The following is a 14,116-nucleotide window of genomic DNA, read 5'->3' on the forward strand; positions in this document are numbered from 1 at the left end:
GGAACTGGTAGATAGATACCAACGTTTCGAATGACCTACTGTCTCCATCTTCAAGCATTTATCTATACTAAGAATGGAGTCAGCAGGTTTCTTTGGAACGTTGACGCCTGGCAATTCGGTAATGTGCACCGACGTTTCGTTGTAACATATGGCCTGAATCTATGAAGTCAAACACTATTTCAGGAAACCAAACAACGATAAATAATCATAGTCCTGTATAGAGACAATATGTAAGATATAAGGTAAAGCTATCCCTGTAACAAGCAGTCGAAGCTCTCGGCTCTCAGCCTTACGCTCCGGCCGCCCTTTACTCCCAGGAAGATTCACCGCAAGACAATATTCTACATTGGAACCCCCTCAAACACAATTAAAATTCTATTTGCATTATATGAAAAGGACATTGTTTAAATGAATCACGTCAGTTGCAGGTCCCTTAAGATTGGAAGTCTCCGAACGTAAACATTTGATAACAAGGAGTCCTTAGTGTGTCTCTTGGGAACAAGCTTAAAAGGTTTCATTTTCTGACAAGTAATTTGTGAGTTAATTACTAAGCTAACAGGAACACAGAGTCTTTCCCAGACCTCCACTCTTTGTCGGTTACATAATGTAACGTGTATTTTGATTCTGTAGTTAAGCTTCAAGTCTGCGTTCTTCCATATTTTCACATCAGGCCCAACTGAGCAGACTCTACTGTTACGTATTAGTTACGAAAGTCCTCATTTACAGTGACGCCACCCTCAATGCAGACCTAACAAATTCCAAACTATTTTTGCCACAGTTCTCAGGTCTAAACCATAAGTTAGGTCCAGAAACACGGTAAAAAGGTAAAGTTGTCCTCGTAATTAACTAACTAATCACTACTCCATAGCCATAGCTCAAGCGGTTAGTCGCTGGCTTCCCACCGCGGCGGCCCGGGTTCGATCCCGGGTCTGGTCGACTGGGATTTGTGGTGGACAATGTGGCGCTGGGGCGGGTTTTCTCCGAGTACTTCGGTTTCCCTTGCCAATCTTTATTCCACCAAATTCTCCATCATCATAATCACAAGGTGCAGGCTATTATAGGCCAATCAGTGGCCGCCGTGCCGAGTGTACCCAGTTGGACTCCATCCCCCACTAAGCGAATTAAAAAAAAGCACTACTCCATGAAGGTGTATGGGGAATAGGATGTATAGATCCACATTTCTTGACCTCAGCACTAACTGGAGGTGAGTGGTTAGCTTCACGCCCCTGCCTCTTTACTACAGGGGAAAAAGCCCTCGTTACCCGTTGGATAGGAGTCTGGTTGGGCCCCAGAGGCGGTCTCGACGGTATGGAGAAGAGAAAATTCTGACTATATCGGGACTCGAAATTTGACCCCTCGGTCGTCCAGCCTTAGGCAGTCGCTATACCGACTGCGCTACCCCGGCTCGCGGTCTGTATCGAAATATCGTTCCGATTCGAGAAGGGATATTAAATCATATCTCGAAATATGTTCCATCTTAATGTATTAAGATGGAACACGAAGTGAAGAACTCATAAGCGAACATTTTATACCCAATTTACTATAAGAGCGAGGACAACATCGTTAATTCATAATGTAGAATCTACATTGTAGACTGACAGAGGAAGTTACTACACTTCCCGTACTCATAAGCCGACGAGAAATCCATATGTGCAGTGCCATATCTGCTCAAGAAAAACTCTGTGGAACAGAGAAAGAACCATTGATAAGTAACGGCTAACAGAACAATGGAGTAACTGTTGGAAGCTGTGTTTTATGAGGTCCATGACGGGGCTATATAAATAAAATCAGCTGCCATTAGGAGCGAGTTTTGAGACGGCACTTAGAAGAGTAGAAGATTGGTGCGAGATGGCCGCCAGCCTGCGAGGACGTGAGGCCGGAAGCAGAGGAAAGCCCACTGTTGGAAGCCGTCACCAAGCAGCGCAGTGAAGACCATGACTGAGAACGTTAATTTTGTGTGATGGTCACGAGATTTGTTGTGAAAAAATCCGATTACTAATGCTAATACTAAATAGTAACCCCGTCTAGAAGCAATCACGTGAAAATACACAAGATCATCTCTTTCGGCCAGAACAACCCAACAAGGAGCAACACCAACACGCAGCGGAAAATATATACCCAGTTGGCAATATGCGCTACTGGCAATCTGCAGGTACCAATATTTTGCGGGCTCCAGGTGGCTTTTATTGAAACAACAACCCACCCCACACTCCACTAAAGTGAGACTGACTGCAACAACTTCAGTAAGAGTAACTACGCCTGAGCCGGTCACAGGATAGAGGGATAGAAAGCAAGATTTTGGACGGCGAAAACGTCTATTGAAAATTTACGTAGGCATTTTTGCTTCCGTAAAGTTGCCTACATAAGGCATGGCGTAACTCTAGTTCGTAGACAGACTTTACGTTCAGAAAGCCGGTTCCATTGGTCACACGTCTAAACTGAGAGAGGACTAGTGAGTTATAACATATTTATCATAAACTGTATCTTCTCTATTCACCAGTCACTGGTGCTCAGGAAGAGATATTACTCACATGTAATAGAGTTTAAATATCTCGTGAAGATACTATCTTCTGGTATGTGACGCCGTATAGACCGATAGAACTTCACCGACGTTTCTGCACTGCATTCGTCTTCAGAGCTGAAGATATTCCACACAAGAGACAAAGAAGTATTAAAAGGTGAACTTTTTTACCGGACTACACGATGTCACAGTTCACGATCCTCTCCGAAACGCCGGTTGACTCATGCCGGACTAAGCAGCATCGCTTAGATCAGGCCGTGACAATTTAAAATCTAAAATAAATGTCTCGTATTTCTAACAAGAGCGAAGTGGATCAGACAAGGAGAAAACGCAGTTTATTACCGGAGGTCATTCCCTTGTATAAAAGAAGGGAAATTTTATTAAGAAGTAGAGTTTATGGGTAATAAAATAGGTGAATTTCCTTGGAACGCAGTTTGCATGCTCACAAGCTGATCGTAACATTTCCAAATGCAGGACTGATGTATGCGGCGTGATATATGTAGAATTCAGAGAGAAACTGTCTGATCGGGTCTACCTGTCTATTGGAGCCTCAGTCCGTAACATATTTACATCCACTAGAGAACTGGGAAATTGGAAAATAGAACTGAGATACGAATGGAACTTCGTCTATACAGACACCTTCAAATTACGTACCAGGCGGCATCTTACAAAACGTGGCTAGGAAGAAGATTTAACACATGTTTCCCATCACAGGCAACTTTCTCTGCTTTATACCTACAATACGTGTATATGCTTCATGGTGCAAGTGTCCCAGGTGAGAGACGAACCAAGGAAGTATTTCAAATCTCGGATGGTGCCGTAACCCAGGCTACATGGGTTTAAAACCAGATCACTTCATGTGGGATGTGTGGTGGACAAAATGACATAAATTCTTCAGTTTTTCAAAGAGGTTCAGAATTATAAAGTCGACTTACCCCGCAGGAGCTGTCATTCTCCAGAGACGGAAACACATTTCTTATGCTACGTTTCCACGGGGTGTGGATACGAAAGCGTGCAACGCTTTCGTGCTTGCTTTCGTGAATTTGCAGGCGTGAACCCACCAGTCGTGGGTCGTGAGTAGTTCACACTGGCTGAAGTGTCCACGAAGACGTGATTCAGTTGATCGCGGAAAGCCGACCATGAACGAGCTCCTCATAGAAAGTTGTGCTGTTGTGAGTTCAGTTTTTGCTGCTATTTTAGCGCAGAGAATGAAGCAGATGGTGGAAATGAAAGGAAAACGGAAGAAAAGGCGATGGTGGGTTCAGAAGTGGATTCTAAAGAGGAAATTAGGGCCACATAATTTGGTTGACATGGAACTCAGAAATAGTTACCCAGATGATTTCAAGAACTTACTACGAGTGTCTGAAGACCAATTTGATTTCCTTCTGGAACGCGTTTCACCACTGGTCGCAAAATCAGATACTAATATGAGACAATATATGACAATAACTACTCCTCAAGTTTTTAAATTTTGCCATCACCTCCTTTGGTCCAAAGCCAGGAATTGCGAGCGCATTGGAAATTCTCTTCGCCGCTGCCATTCTCACGTCTCTGTCTCTGTAACTTTCCATGCTTGCATCATACAGCACTGGTTCATCTGCATATAATTCCAAAAACCGCACAGTTTCCCTTTCTCGTAATTTTATGACCCGATCCGGTGTAGACATGGTAGAGGCAAACTCACGACTGAAAATCAAACATGTTTGATATGAAGCGTGAGCCCTCACTCTTGCCTGTGACGTCATAAGATTTTCCACGACGCTTCGTTCACATGGGTCGTACTCACGAATACCTGCCTCACGATAGCGTGTCACGCCCCGTGGAAACGCGCCCTTATAGACGCATTATTATTATTATTATTATTATTATTATTATTATTGTTGTTATTATTATTAGTGGGGGTGAGAGTGAGTCCACTTGGTACTGCGGCCATTACTGGCCTATTGTACCAGCCCCGGATGATAGATGATGGTGAGCAACTAGTGGAAGTAAGTTGATATTCGCCTACTCGATCACTAGGATTGTGAGTACAAATCCTGCTCTAGGCATGGACGTGTCTCCCTGCATCTATTCTATTTGTGTGCTGTGTAGTTAGCGACCTTGCGATAAGGCTGATCCCCGTCCAAAGAGTCCTAACGATTGAAAGCAGTCTTCTGGGATGTGGCGCCGTGTAGATATTGTAACTGACGTCTCGGAGGAACGTATTAACTCCATCTTCAGGGTAGAAGACAAGAAGAAATCCGCTAGCCAACCAGCGTGAGCAGGTGCAACAGACTGCACTTCTTGTTTTCTACCCTGAAGATGGAGGCGATACGTTCTTCCTAAACGTCAGTTAACACAATATCTACACGGCGCCACATCCAGAAGACTGCTTTCATCATAGTCACCGCCGTGAAAACCTCAAATGTTACACAGTCTAACGACTGTTTGCACGGTTCATAATTTAATAATTATTTCTAAACGGGAACAGACCACACAGACTAATAAGTCAGTGTAGAAGGAGAAGGAGAAGAAGAGGTACGCTGATTAAATCATTGTATTTTATTGTATAATATTGTATTACTGTCTTTTTTTCGTTCAGATACGCGTATATGAGATTTAACTGAACACCCTGAACCGTATCGTCTTCAGAAAGGCGCAGCAGAAGACACCTTCCTGCTATTGCAGTATTTAGATACGTAGCATCAATCACTGTCAAATTAAATGGATTTTCGGGCTTTTCAAGTAGGCAAAGTTTTACGTAACGTAACAGTAACCTGTCATGAAGCTGTCCATTGGTGAGGTACGACACTTCATATTAATCGCCCGGCATCTTTATTATCGAACAAGAAAATCATGACGCTCCTTAATTACTTCCATGGTGGTAGCTTCTTTCTTAATTTCAACACTTGTCTCTCGAAATTGCTTCTGGAATTCCAGCGACTTCAAAAGTTTAAAGTGTTTTGAGGATATTCCTAAGAATAAAATTTGCATGTTCAAGCCCACGAAATAGTTGTTAACAGCAGAGGTAAATTATGTTACTATGGTAATAAAAAGTAAAAAAAAAAACTCCGTGGCCTGCAGTCCGCAAGCGAACTATACCGACCGAGCGATCGCCGCTTGTCGAAGAAGTTAGTGCCAACTTTTGCGGATAGAGGGTGTCGCGTGATCAGCGCAACGGATCCCCACGGTCGTTAATCTCGGTTTTCTAGACAGGAGCCGCTATTTACTTGAAATAACTCCTCAATTATCCTCACGAGGCTGAGTGGACCCCGTTCCAGACTCACTACTCAGAAAATCTGGTAGCGCCGGGAATCGAACCCGGGACCTGAGTATATGTAGCCAGGAACTCTGACCACTGGACTACAGAGGCGGTCAATAAAAAGTAAAAAGGTAGATGTAAATTTGTCACTGTGCTTAATTAAGAACCACGCCATGGAGAAGTATGGAGGGGCGGAGGTAAACACAATTCTTGACCTCTGCGTTAGATGGAAGTGAGTGGTTGGCTTCACGCCCCTGTTGCTTTACCCCAGGAGAAATCACTACCGTGCCCATTGTATAGGAGTCTGAGTTGGACCTCAAAGCCTTTTTGGAATATATGGGCAAGAGAAGAAAAATGTTCTTGACAGGGATTGAATCCCTGCCGTCTGGTCGTTAGTCCGTTACTATACTGATTAAGCTTTCTCAACTGTTGCTACGGTAGTATAAAGGAAAAATAAAGCTTTTAAAATAAATTCTGATATACTGATTTCAGATTAAAAACAATTGTGCATTTCGTCACAATTTTATATATTGAATTTTGATTTTTAACTTTCGTAAAAATTAAGCCGTATTCTTATAATTCTTTATGAGCCACAGTGTAAGCGAGTGATATTATATTAATGATTTGAAAGTTAATTCTCATGTAAATAACGTCATTATTCCCAAATGCGTAAAATTCGTAAGCTGATGTTCATATGTCTGACCATAAAACCCAGACAAGAAAACAGAGGATAAGAAGAAAATCTACGTGTCACGCGATGTTTATTTACGTGATCAGCGTTCCTGATTACTTAAAAAAAAAGTAAAGCTATCCCTGTAACAAGTGGTGCAGGCCCATACATTTGTGAGACGTCGTGGCTCCCATATTTTGTAAACAATTGTCTCACAGATGGTGCTGAATTTGTCAGCCTTACACTCCGGCCATTCTTCACCGCGCGGCCAGTGTGACCGGCAGGAGACCCCCGGTCACTGTCCTATAAACCCGACACCGCTCTCTGTCTCCCTACCCAGGTTCATACCCAACAAATTCTTTCTCAAACAGCTCATTTGAGTTTTGTTCAGTATGTCTTCAACCCTGAAGATGGTAGGCAAGACGTAAGTAAACTTCTACCAAATTACACAGCGTCACATCTTATATGATGAAATTTCTTTCATAAAGAATTCTATTTCCATGTTGGAAAATACAGACGCGAATAAAAGCCAATTGTAGAAGTGTTCTCTGAAGCAGTCACCCGAAAGAAATTATAATCAAATTCTGAACTCTGTCTTCCGGGCCAGTGTTTTCACTAAGCGGCTTTCACGGAGACTGAAGCGACACCAAGTGCAGTATAATACTTCTCAGTTGCCGTGTGATCAATAGTTCGCAGATCTGTATCTAAGAGCAGGCATTGAGTATTCGGTTCTTGAGTCGGTTAGTGTAATTAACCCATTCGCGTATAGTGACGGCTCTGAGACGCCCTCGCGTAGGGATTACATTAGCTGCGATAATGCAGCTGTGACACGTCACCGGAACAGAGTCGAACTAGTTCAGTTACTTGATAACAGATATAGTAAACCTACATAGGTCTTTTTTATAATAATCAAATATTTATATTTTGAAGTGTTTGAATGCACGTAATTTAGGAAACATTATTATCATCAGCAGGAAAACGGGTTTAAAAGTCGATGGTGTAAACAGCAAACTCGTTCGATAAACACAAGAGCACAGAAATTGTTAATTTGTTGTTGACACGCCAGATATATAGCGGAGGCCACGGGAATAATATTATCAGGCTCCATTAAAGGTAAAGTTATTCCTGTGCTTAACTAATTAAGCACTACGCCATGAAGGCGTATGGGGGGAGTAGCTCTTTAGATCCACATTTTCTTGACCTCGGCATTAGTTGAAAGTGAGTGGTCAGCTTCACGCCCCTACCGCTTTATTCCCGGGGAAAGAGTTACCGATACCCATTGGATAGGAGGTTGGGTGGACCTAAGAGCCAGTCTGGACGATGTGGTGACGAGAAAATTCTGACCCTACCGGGACTGAAACTCCGACACCTTGGTCGTCCAATCCGTCGCTATACCGACTACGCTATCCCGGCTCACACACTAACATATTTACAAATATTTCACGGATGAAACTACATCTCATGACACTGGCTAACAAGCAGAACACAGTATCCTAACGGCACGTATACAGTTTCACAAATTAACAAGTTAATTCACACATGCCCCATGCATGTGAATAACCTCAGATATCATGTAACAATTCTGAGTTGCAAACACTTTTTATTATGAAGAGTACGGCGTTCCTTGTCGTAACGTAGTGTAATTAGGAGACAGTCCGACGTTTCGGAGGAACATATAGGCTTCATCTTCAGGGGGATGGGAGAAGCAGACGGCCTCTGGGGGTTACTTGCTTGGCTTACACTTCGACCTTGAAGAGGGAGACGATAATGTTCCTCTGAACACGCTGAAGTGTCTCAGAACTACACGGAATTACAAGTCAGAATATCGTATTATTCACAGTCACCGCTATGAAAGCCTCGAACCCAAAGTGTGTTTATGAATCTACTGATAAGGATTTGATTATCCAGGAGGATTTCTCTGCCTGTTTTATTAATGCATACATAAATCCTGTCTATATTAAAATTTTGGAGTCTAAATGCTACTGACAATAGTGCGTCACAATAAAACATACTTATTTTGGACATGGTCATAGTCTTTGAGTTTTTCAAATAGAACGTTTCGGATACTGGACCTACTTCCATCATCAGGTATTGCAAAGATCCATACCATAAACTGGTCTGGTCTCGAATTCAGGACTTTCAGTTTCTGCATTTCAGAGACTAGCTCTCTCTAATGTGCTTAAGCGAGTAGGACAATTCCCTTCCTTACAAGCGATTACAGGAGCAGACCCCGTTTCAGCAACTTTTATTTGTTGTTCATGTAATATTCATGTGGCAACTCGAACTGTACAGCTTCGAATGAATGGGTCACAGTGCCTACTGCAGTGTTTCCCAAAGTGTGGTAAGCGTACCACGGGTGGAAACGAAAGATTTTCAAGGGGTTAGACATCCCTATAACGGGCCATAGAGGCCCACGCGGTTATGAGACACCGAGGTTTCCATATTTTCTAGAAAATCGGCTCATATATGGCGGTGAGATTGTTAGCCCTACGCTCCGGCCACTACTTACACCCAGGCAGAATCTTGGTACTCATTTCTGTTAGAGGCTGAGTAGATCCCAGGTCCATAATGCGACTGGAAGGATTTGGTAAATTAAAAAATCCAATGATCTCATCGGGAATCGAACCCGCGACTTTTCGGCTAGTAGCACAGTGCCTCAACCAACTACGCTACCGCGTATCCCAATTTCAAGGGATATGTGGAGGAAAATAAATTACTAAAAATTGTCCCTGGGTTCTGTCAGACTCGTATAAGTTTCTGTACACTTTTTACCTCGACTGCTTACAGCTTAACTGACTCTAATATCACTTAGACCGGGGGGGGTACACTGATAAGACCAGGGCTCCGAAATGCGTATTTGATTAGCACTAAGATGTTAATTAATTTTAATTGTAATTGAAGTTTACTTTAATTTAATTAGGAAATATTGCGCTCACCTTGCGACGAGCTGATCACCCGCCCAAGGAGTCCTACCGAATGTGTAAGCTCTAGAAAAACCGAAGTGAAACGGATAGTTTCATGGAGGTAGGCCTAGGCCCACTGGGGCTGTAGTGCCAAGGGAAAAAAAAATATTGCGCTCACACGCGATGTATAATTTTGACATACAGTTACAGTTTTGACATGCAACAATGTTAGCAAGACAGACAACACCTGATGCTTGCAGTATGCATCGGGGAAGAAGGGTGACAGGATAACAAGTTGCATTTAAGACGGAAATATATGTGTAACAAAGATGTAAGAGGAAACTTAAATACAACATAACGAACAGTAATGGATGTAGAATGGGGTGCTCGTGGCCTCATTTGAGTTCTACGCCAACATTTATTTGAAGGGACTGAAGAAAACCGTGAAAAATCTTATGGTCTTTGTTTCGGACGTGACTAGAAATTAACATCTATAAATTTGTGCCAGAAGAGGTTACTGTTGGGCGGACTTGCTCAAAACAAACAAAAACAAACTCCATAGTTTTAGTCCGCAAGCGAACTATACCGACCGAGCGACCGTTCCCTTGTCGACGAAGTTAGTGCCAACTTCAGTGGATAGAGGGTGTCGCGTGGTCAGCGCAACGAATCCCCAGGGTCGTTAATTTCGGTGTTCTAGACCGGAGCCGCTTTTTCCTTGAAATAGCTTCTCAATTAGCCTCACGAAGTTGAGTGAACACCGTTCCAGACCCACTATTTTTCAGAAAATCTGGTAGAGTCGAGAATTGAACCCGGACCTCTAGATCTGTAGACAGGAACTCTGTTCCAAACAGAGACGTTTTATTTGAAAACACCCAAGACAATATCTAAAATAAAAGTCGTGTATATGAGTAAAAAAAATTAATGTGTTTGAAAGTATATGATAGATAAATGGAAGTAAATTAAAAAAAGAAAAGCATTTTATTGCTACTTACACATGACTGAACTATTTCCTCTAGTAACAGCGTGCAATTAGGGGTGTAGAAGGGGTTACGGTGGTTGTACACAACACGACAATCAGCCTCAAACATCTATACAGCCAGCTGCTCCCGACGATCATCTGTCTGTACCTGAAGTTGTTGGCTCTCTTGTACCAATGCAGAACTCCCGAGTACGTCACAGTAACGGAGTTACTGATTCCTGAAGCTCTCAGGTGCAGGTCAAATAAATTTCACTTGGAGAAATCCACATCTCTAATTTAGGTCTCTCTGGACGAACATGTCTTCTTAGTAGAAGTCCCATAGAAACTTTTGCAGCATATATTCAACTGATCTTATATGAGATCTGACACAAGATGACTGTTACACTTGGATCCAGGGTCTTAAAATATCTTCGAGGAGGCCTCAAATGTAAAGCCTTCTCTGAATTTGAACAAGTTATTTTCGAATTGTAGTTATATTCATAATGGCTTACTCTGTCATTATCAACAAATTTCAATCACTCTGTCTGTAAACACTAACGTCTCTAAAACATGTTTTCTCTTTAATTATCTATATAAAAATTAATTAAGAAAATATTTCTGAAAATAATATTATGTCACTCATTAACCACTAACATGGCTAAGGCGATATGAAATTCTATTTGAGCAATACACATTTCTTCTTACAAATTTTTGTAGGTTTTAACTATCTTTGAAAATTTTGATTTTCAATGTTATATTTCACTGACATTTCGTTAATTCTTCTAATTCTCATACTGTTTAAAGTTATCAGCTCCAAATTACTATATTGTTTAGGCTGTCGGTATTGTGTGAACTTGACAATATTCAAAGTTGTTCAGAACATCAAAAAAATATGAAATCTCAGCTCACTTTAGCGAGATCTTCTTTGATCAGAACTTAATGGTGTGGTTCGGTGTTGTTACACATAACAATATATTCACTATAGAGTATATTGTATATGGCATTGATATAATTCCATTTCTTCATGGCGCTAAAACGAACACAAATATGTTGCGTCTAGTGCACCACTTGCACACATAACGCTGTCGGTGGTACATCTGTCCATCATCTGCAAATAAAGTTACGCATTTAGTATACATATATGTGAGAAGTTCTCACAATGCTGACTATGAATATTACTGTCGTCTTGGATGTGACGCCGTGTAGTCTGGTAGATATTTACTAACCATTCGTGTAAGTAAGCCGCCGCCTGTATAGCGTTAGTGGTAGGGTGATAAATGATGAATGAATTGGTAAGGATTTCAAAGGAAGCGGTCATGGTTTGATCGAGATAATATTCCGGAACTTGTCGGCAGGGGCTTAGAAAAATCACGAAAAGACTCTGGAATCAAGTGTCCTAGCCGAGATACGAACGGACCAGATCCAGAATACAGATCCAGAGCGTTAGAACTACATTAACCTGTTCATTACAGAGAAATAGGTATAAAAGCAGGCTATCCCAGGAGGAAAGGTCAATATTCTGGGAGTTCATTCTAAGCAAAAATGTATTTATGTACATGTGTCCTATTCCGAACGGTTTCCGAGATAGAGCTATTTCACTGTACAGTACACTGTACACTGTACAGACGAGCAACACGCCGTGTCCTCACACGAGTTTCACCGAGATAGAGCTATTTCACTGTACAGTACGCTGTACACTGTGCAGAAAAGCAACACGCCATGTTCTCACACGGGTTACAAAGTGCACTGATGTTGACTGTGGACTTTTGAAAAATATATTAAAGTAGGTAAACTGTACAAACTTCAGCACTTGAACAATAATTACCAGTATTAGAACAGTAGGTAATATCTCTTCCTTCTCAACAATTTTGGAACTGTACAGTGAAATTGCTCTATCTCGGAAACCGTTCGGAATATGACACAAGTACGTTTACAGTTTTTGCTTAGAATGACCTATACTGTGATCTCCCTGAACATTGACCTTTCTTCCTAGGACATTCTGTATAAGCATGGGGTGTACCAGGAACGGACTCTTGAGTGAACCAATAGTGGTAAGAAGATATTTGAAAGGATTTGGGGTCTTATGGGTAACTTTCCGAAAGCACAGAAACTGGCAGAAGCAATGGATTGAACGAATATAAGGTGAATGGGAAAGAAAGAGAGAGCCTTTTCTTTGTTTCTTGGGGTGGGGTGGGACTGAGTCCACTTGGTACGTCGGCCATTAATTGTCCTACTATTGTACCAGTCCCGGATGATGATGATGTGGAGCAGTTGGTGGAATGAGAACTGGCAGGGGAAACAGCAGTACTCGAAGAAAACCTGCCCCAGTGCCACTTTGTCCAGCACAAATCCCACATGACCTGACCTGGGCTCGAACCCGAACCGTCGCTGTGGGAAGCCGGCGACTAACCGCCTGAGCTATGGAACGGCCAAGAGAGAGAGAGAGAGAGTAAAGAGACAGGACCCTGAAGGGCCTATTTCAAGGGCAGTGTATGGAAGAAACCACAGGACACTATCAGGCCTGATTCAGAAGTCACAGTAGCGGGGAGGGGGTAAAGCAAAATAATACAAAGATAAAGATAAAGTTATCTCAATTATTCTTAACCTCGGCAATAGGTGGAGGGGTAAAGACAGGATAAATTAATAAGAATAGGTGGAGGGAAGAGGAAGGCGTTGCGTGCCCTGAAAAACGTAGTTTATACAACTACTACTCTTCTACCCTGAAGGTGGAGGCATTATATTTGTTCGAAAGATTTATAAATATATACTAGACTGTGCGTCACATCACAGACGATTACTGAACATCTAAGCATAAACAGAGTTCATATAACGACATGCTACGAACTTTATGAGCATTCGGGAGGCTGAAACAACAGATGCAGTCACTGATATAGCAGGAGAGAGTTTACAATAAATATAGCACTCATAATACCTGAATAACAAATTCTGTGCAGCATTCGTGTATTTCACTCATCTTACTAGGATGATTCACCGTGCAGTTATGGTATTGTTTCACGGACGTTTCGGCGGAACGTACTGCTTCTCTTTTCAGGGACGAGAAGTAAGCCGATGTTTGTTTTGTTCTTGCTTTAGTTATTTTCCAAGACTGAATACGAAGGCAACACGTTCCACCGAAACGTAAGCAAACTTCTACCAGACTACACCGCGTCATATGTCAATTTAATTTTTATTTCACCACGCTGTCTATCTAGACTATACGGAGACAAACGGTGGGATGACAGATGAATTGATGATGATGTGGATGAACAGACAGTGGCCTAATTCGAGGCACTAACTCTGCATTCATTCTGAGAGATTGAAAGAGAAACGAGGAAAACCCTCAGTAACGATTTCCAATGTCTCAGTCGATATTCGAACAAGGACTCCAGGATACAGGGTATAATTTTAGGGCTTGTGCAATCTTGCTCCGTTTTCTACATTTTCAAATCGATGTTATTGCTATTTTAATTGTTCGTTTACCATTATTATTATTATTATTATTATTATTATTTCCTCCATTAGAACTACCTCCTTATCATGCAGAGGAGGTATGCACTCTCCAATGACCCGGAGAGTTATGCTGGCGGGAGCGTAAGCTGCTGGTAAGGCCACCCATGCTAGGCAGGTCAAAGCATAGGGGCCAGACGAAGTGTAGTCCATGGTCCTGAATGATGGGGATTGGGCGTAGGGATTAAGACCCCAATCCAGACAATTTTCATGTTGCGAAACTATGGAGAAGGCCAAGAGCTACATGACAGGGTTATATGTCCAATAAAAAGATAATTTTATTGATTATTAATATGTAAAATATCTTGCTGTTATA

At 41.9% G+C, this 14,116-nt stretch overlaps 1 protein-coding gene across 2 annotated transcripts in view; it reads right to left on the bottom strand.

The window, feature by feature from the left end:
* The window catches only part of LOC111866912 (potassium channel subfamily T member 2), a 534,419-nt gene that overhangs the window by 228,453 nt on the left and 291,850 nt on the right, over window positions 1–14,116 (bottom strand). The window contains exon 2 of one of the 2 annotated variants that reach the window (XM_033752482.1): window positions 10,328–11,401. The exons of the other annotated variant lie outside the window; for it this stretch is intronic. The gene's annotated coding sequence lies outside the window, so the exon portion shown is untranslated. The remainder of the gene's footprint in view (window positions 1–10,327; window positions 11,402–14,116) is intronic. 2 annotated transcript variants of the gene reach the window in all.

This window comes from Cryptotermes secundus, unplaced genomic scaffold, assembly GCF_002891405.2.
Source record: "Cryptotermes secundus unplaced genomic scaffold, Csec_1.0 scaffold42, whole genome shotgun sequence".
Lineage (NCBI taxonomy): Eukaryota > Metazoa > Arthropoda > Insecta > Blattodea > Kalotermitidae > Cryptotermes > Cryptotermes secundus.